The sequence below is a fragment of the Rhincodon typus genome, chromosome 2 (genome assembly GCF_021869965.1).
Source record: "Rhincodon typus isolate 14 chromosome 2, sRhiTyp1.1, whole genome shotgun sequence".
NCBI classification, from domain to species: Eukaryota; Metazoa; Chordata; class Chondrichthyes; order Orectolobiformes; family Rhincodontidae; genus Rhincodon; species Rhincodon typus.
Window position 1 is genome coordinate 85,035,627 of NC_063333.1, and position 7,256 is coordinate 85,042,882.

Genomic DNA, 7,256 nt, shown 5'->3' on the forward strand with positions numbered 1-7,256 from the left:
CACTGCATTCACCACCACCCACTGCAATGTGCACCACCCACTGCAATGTTCACCACTCACAGCAATCACCACTACCCACTGCAATGTGCACTGCCATCTGCAATGTACACCACCCATTGCAATGTGCACCACCCACTGCAATGTGCGCCACCCATTGCAAAGACCACTGCCCACTGCAATGATCTCCACCCACTGCAATATGTACAATCCACTGCAATGTGCACTGCTTACAGCAATCACCACCACTCACTGCAATCACTACTGCCCACTGCAAAGACCACTGCCCACTGCAATGACCACCACCCACCACAATCACCACTGCCCACTGCAATGATGACCACCCGCTGCAATCACCACCACTCACTGCAAGACCACCACCCACGGGAATATGCACCGCCCATTGCAATGACCACTGCCCACTACAATTTACAGTGCCTACTGCAATCACCACTGCCAACTGCATGTGCACCGCCCACTGCGATGACCAGTTTCCACTGCAATGCGCACCGCCCACTGCAATCACCACTGCTCACTGCAATGTGCACTGCCCACTGCAATCACCACCGCCCACTGCAATGTGCACTACCCTCTGCAATCACCACCATCCTCCACAATTATTACCACCCACCACAATTACTACCACCCACTACAATTACTGCCACCCACTACAATGTGGACCACCCACTGTAGTGACCACTGCTCACCGCAATGACCACCACTCACCACAATTACCACTGCCCACTGCAATCACCACCGCTCACTCAAATAACCACCACTCACTGCAATGACCACTGCTCACCACAATGACCATCACACACCACAATGACCCCTGCCCACTGCAATGATCACCGCTCACCACAATGACCACCACCAGCTGCAATGACCACTATCCACTGCAATGACCACAGCCCACTACAAATACCAGCATCTACTGAAATGTGCATCACCTATTGCAATAACCCGCACCAACTGCAATGTCCACTGCCCACTGTAATGTACACTGTATTGTCCACTGCAATGTTCACTGCAATGACCACCGCCCACTACAGTGTCCGCTACAATGTTATGTCATCTACTGTAATGTCCACCACCTACAGCAATGACCACCACCCACTGCAATGTCCACTTCAAAGACAAGCACCTACTACAATGTTCATCACCTACTGCAATGACTACCACCAATGCAATGTCAACAATATATCACAACAACCTCCATCCACTGTAATGTCTAGCACTTAACTGCAATGTCAACTGCCTACTGCAATGATCTCCGCCCACTGCAATGACGGCCATGAACTAAAATATCCACTGCCCCCTGTAATGTCCACTGCAATATCTACTACAATGAAAACCATCCACTGCAATGACCCCTGCAAGGTCCACCATTCATTGCACTGATCACTGTTCACTACAAAAGTCCACCACCCACCCCAATGTGTAACAACCACTGCCCACTGCAATGTTTGTTATGATGATAATTGGCAAAGATTTTGTGGGTAATATGTTTAAACACAAAGTCTGTTGCTCAACTGTTATTGCAGAGGAGGTGACCAAGAAGGGGAAGTTGAAAATCAGTTTACAGACAGGGATCTGTAGTCCTGATGGATGGTATAGTGAAAGGAGAGCTGGTGTCTATCCTCCAGCTTCCTGTAGGAGGCCATGACACCAGATGCTGCCAGACTGGAGAAAGATATTCAGCTGAGACAGTGCACTGTCCCTGGTAAGAAAAATTCCCTGGCAATGTTAATGGCATTCTGTACTCCACAAGGATAAGTACCACCATTGTCTGTATGCTAATTGACACTCACTATAACTTTGTCATTGCACATACCTCTCACCAGGCTAATGGTCTATCACTGTTGTTACAGTATGCAGCATCTTCACTTAATGGCTTTCCCCCACCTCATTCTCCCAAATTACTAAGTTTTCCTACTTTCTGCGCTTCCTACTCACCCTGTCATTCACTTCACCATCTTTCCTGCTCCTGCATTGCCGTTTACAGCTCTTCCAACCACTTTCATCTCCTGTAGTTCCTCCTTTTGCCAGAGTGGTGGTGACCAAGATTGGATGTTGCCCTTGACTAAATGTAGTAGAATTCCATGACTGAACATAGTCTCTCTTCATTTGCCTAAGGACTTACTCCTCTTAGACTTTAAGACATGCTCATTTGATTGAAGCACATGTTGTAGGTGTGACATTGACGTACACAGACCCATATGCAGTGCAATATGTGTCACCCCATTTACTGTTCAGTGCTTATAACCATGAGCAGCTGCCTGGATTTCTGTCTGCACAAAGGAGCACAGCAAGGCCGAAATGTGCGGGTGCCTGAATAAGTGCTAAGTCAATCTTGTCAGATGGTGAGGAGTTAATAAAAATTAATTAATTAATAATATGAACATGAATTAATAAAATTTCAGCTTATCTTTTAGGACCAGTGAATATTTACTCAGCAGCGTCCACAATAGATTAGGTTCTATACCAACTGTTAGCAATGATGGCTTGATGTAGAATTGCCTTTACTTATGCTAAGCTTACATCAGTTATTGTTGATTGTAAGCTAAATTAGAAGTACATCTAAAATCAAAGCTGATCTTTTCTCTGCACTGCTTGAGGGAATAAACATGGGACATGCCAGTTACTCCGAAACTGTTCTCCATTGTAAGCTTTACATTTCCTTCTAAGTCCTCCTGTCCCATAACATCAATAACAAAGGAAATATTGAGAACCCTATTATATTGCTGATTCAACATTAAAAAACTCATGGGAGCAGTAGCAGATATTGAACGTGGAACGAGTGAATGCAATAAAATAAACAGCCACCAGAGGTCAGCAATAAATGCTATTGAGCATCCGAACTGAGTTATTGGGCGGGTCCCATGAATTTGACTCACACACATCAAAGTTATCGTGTAGTCCTTTGTTATGATCAAGGGTCCACCCAAACATTTTCTACATTTATATTAGATTATACCTTTATTTTATTAATGAATGCTTGTTCTTAATTTTTCTCTGTTTCTGACTGAGTACAAATATGCTTATTGACTATTCAGCACTTCTAATTTTCATGAAGTATATTGTGTTGCTGGTAAAATGACATTTAACAAGATATTTTGCACCAGATTTCATGGTAATATTATTTCAAATTTAAAAGTAATTATAAAACCATTTTACTTATTTTCTCAGTAATGAGCAAAGGTTCCATATTGGAGGGGAGGCTATTATTTGAGTTGTGATTGGTGGGGGCTTGTAATTATCTGAATAGATAAATGATAAAATTTAATGCAGACAACTGCCAAGTATGAACAAGTAAGCAAGGCACATTCTGCCTAAACATCATAAAATAGTTCAGGATGAATTGGAAAGAATCCTAAGAGCCTTAGTAGACTGAACTTGCACATGGAATACAAAGCAGCAATCAACAGAACAACTACAATGTGGAATTGTATAGCCAAACAGTTGAAGATAACCAGGAGAAGTTTTGATTACACAGTGTGGCGCTTCAATCAGACAAAGTATTATGTTCTGTTGTGTAAAGGAAGTCTGGAGAAAGATGCAGTGATTTTTGTTGAGGCTCATCCTGAGCAGCTCCGTGATGTTCTCTACGGTCTGCTCCCTGGACACACACAGAAACAACAGCGCCTGGAGGACCATCAACTCTTTGGACTGCCCGAAACATGTTGGTCTTCCAGAACAAGATGTTGACCTTGACCAAGTGTTGCAGACTGGCACGTTCCAAGGTCCAGGACTGCATGCTGAGGGATGCATTAAAGCTTGGGGCAGCTGCCGCCAAGGTACAATGGGGAAAGACCGGTGTCTAAGGTCTTTCTGCTGAGGTTAAATGGGGGTCTATTCAGTTATCAGACCCACCTGGTACCTCGGATTCATGTAAATATAATCTGGTTCAAGTAAGAGATGTCTTTGGTTTGTTTGGATAGAGTTTAACTCCAATGTTTGTTTGTTTCCTTGATATGCTATTGTACAGAAACAAACTGTGTTTGTGATTATGTATATATATATATATACACACAAAGAAATTTTTTCGGAATATATTTTTGAAACTTAAAAAAAGACTGTGCTCAGTAATAGTCTTTGAAACCTTAGGGAAATATCAAAAGCTGAAAGAGCCAAGGTTAATCCTAGTGTCTGGATATAGGATGAGTAAAGCAGTATGACGGGTGGTCTTATGGAGATGAATAACATGTACAATAACAGCTATATTAGAATATTAATTAAATTGTCAGAATAGACCAAGGGCGCACAGGGTCAAACTGGTAAATTAGAACTTAATGATAAACAATAGTTTCCTTTCTCACAAAAAATGAACTTCTGGGTAGAATGATAGAGACAAAATACCAGAATATATGTGGAAAATAATTAGATGTATTAACAAGTGGACTCAATATTGTCTCTTAATGAATGTTATAAGATGGGCTGAATGTTTGTTCTTCATCTGCATTTAACTTTTGATATTTTATCCTTCTTTTAAGTTAATTTTTCTTTACAAGCTGCTTTGCACTTTTTGTCTTTGGTTTTTATGCATTTGCATTTCTATTAATTAATGTTATTGAAAAGGTTGACATTGGTAATAAATGACGTTTATCTGATCTGTCTGCAAATAACACTAATACTTTTCTTGCTCGTATGTTCCATCCTACTTTTAGCAGTTGCACTTTTAATCCCAGCACATTTGCAAATCGAAATGTATTTCAATTACTAATCTCAGCAATCATTCACTAACGGGTGTGATTTTTCATACAGGAAATTCCGTCAAACTGGTCATGGGTTTTGTGGATCCTTATGTGGCTGATGAACCTTATCACTGACCCAGTCAATTGGAAAGATCTTTTGAAGACCCTGTCAAAGGCTGGCAGTGCAGAGAAATACATCAACATCTTCCACCTCCCTCATGACAAGATGTCAGTGACAGCCCTCACCAGTGGTAATATGACAGAATCCTTTGAGGTCATGACAGGAGTCAAGCAAGGATGTGTCATCACCCCGACCTTTTCCTCCATCTTCATCACCACCATTCTTCACCTTGTTAAGAATAAGATTCTCAGTGGTTTGGACATTGTCTACGGGATGGACAGAAAACCGTTCACCCTCAATCAGCTGAAATCCAAGAAACAAACTTTCTCACTTGTGGAACTGCAGGATTATCATCTGTAACAATGGGTAGAACCTTCCCCTCCCTTTTGTGCTGAGACTAAAGCATGGTGACAAATTAGGGTTAAATTGAAAACAAATCCGATTCTCAATATCGATAATCTTTTCCAATTTTCCCTCAAGCCTTAATGGTAATTTAAAAATTTCACCCTTGAGTGGTGTCAACCTTATTTCCTTGTATTTGCATTTCATTAAAACGCCAGCTCACGCTATTTACATTCCACTTCCAACTCTCTTCCCCTCCATTCAGAAAGTAGATAAAACAAACTGCCAACAGTGAAAACAGAGCAGGTACCTGATAGCTGCAGCTTGCCAAGTGCCTGTCCCCAGCCATCATTCCATTGCTTCTTACGCACAATGTTCCTGCATTTTCCACCATCCTCCTCAACTCTTCATCCACATAACTCTGGTTTCACAAACTAACAGCCTTGCCACACCTTCAGCCTGCCCTTGGACCAAGTTTCACATCACTCCAGCCATTCAACACTTCACTTTAGAGTTTACAGACACCTAGGAGTCGCACTGGTTCTGGCAGGTTGCTTTATGCATGGGACAGTCATGCACCTCATACGTCTACTCAGGGTGCCTTTGTGCTGCTGTGGATACACACAACGTATGGCTGTTACCTTACTTTCTTAGTGCTCACAAACATCAGCACTGATTACAGCCAGCCAGCCTCTGTGTGTGTGTTACATTGTTTTATTAGTGCAGAAGTTTTTTAAGCACTCAATTACAAGTTGCCAAGTCTGTAGTTTAGCCTGTTTTTTTAATGTTGAGGGAGAAGCAGGTAGTTTGTAACAATGGGGAGCAATGAAGAGTAAATGGTTCAGCCGAAGAGGCAGGGACAAGCTGCTGTATGGCACCAGGCTTCGTCAACATCAGAGCTGCAGCATGTAGAGTCCATACAGCATGGAAACAGACCCTTGGGTCTAACCAGATCATGCCGTCCATAATCCTGAACTAAACTAGTCCCACCTGCCTGTGCTTGGCCCATATCCCTCCAAACATTTCTTATTCATGTACCTATCTAAATGTCTTTTAAATATTGTAACCGTTCCTGCATTCACCACTTCCTCTGCAAGCTCATTCCACACACAAACCACTCTCTGTTCTCCATCTTAGGGAAAAGGCACCTGCCATTCACCTTATCTATACCCTTCATTGCTTAATAAACCTCTGTAAGGTCACCTCTCAAGCTCAAACACTTTAATGAAAAAAATTTCCAGCCTATCCAGCATCTTCTTATAACTCAAATCCTCCGTTTCTGGCAACATCCTGGTATATCTCTTCTGAACCCTCTCCAGCTTAATAATTCCATTCCTATAACAGGGAGACCAGAACTGGACTCAGTACTCCAAAAGAGGAATGTGTGTGTGCTTCAAGCAAATGGCAATATATGAAAGTCAATTGTGCACAGTCCTTAGTGGTGTGAATTGGATCTACAGTCAGATTACACCAAAGGGGATTGACCACAGTCAGTCCTACAGGCCAAGTGCAAATAGTTGAAGATTACATATAGGTCAGTCATGATGCTTTTGAGACATCAGTGCAATCTGGGCAGAGGGGACAGTTTTTCTTTCAATGAGACAAAGAGGAGAAGAGCAGTTAGTGGTCATACATAAACAGGAGTGGGTATTGAGATGTGCCCAGTGAGTGAGGGAGTAGCAATGGTGTATTTGGAAGGATGAGGAGGGTGAGAGCTCGAGAGTGGACATGATGTATGCAATACTGAGAACTGTAGTCCATAAGCCTTGTTGAGATATATGCTCAGTGGCAGAATTAGACAGACAGCTGGCTCTTGAATATGAAATAGCAGAGAGAAGATGATGACATTTTGAACATAGAAGATCACTGATATTCTTGTGACACTACTGGACATCCCTTTTCTACAAAACACTGAATTGCACTGTAAATTTTGTCTACCCTGATGGGTTTGTTGACGTACTCTCTTTTGGTGGTCAGCTTGGAAAAAAAAAGCACTTCTCTCTACTACCCTATCCAACACACCTCCATTCTCTGTCCTGGAAGTGGGAAGCTAGCTTGACAACAAGGTGCAGGGCTGGATGAACACAGCAGGCCAAGCAGCA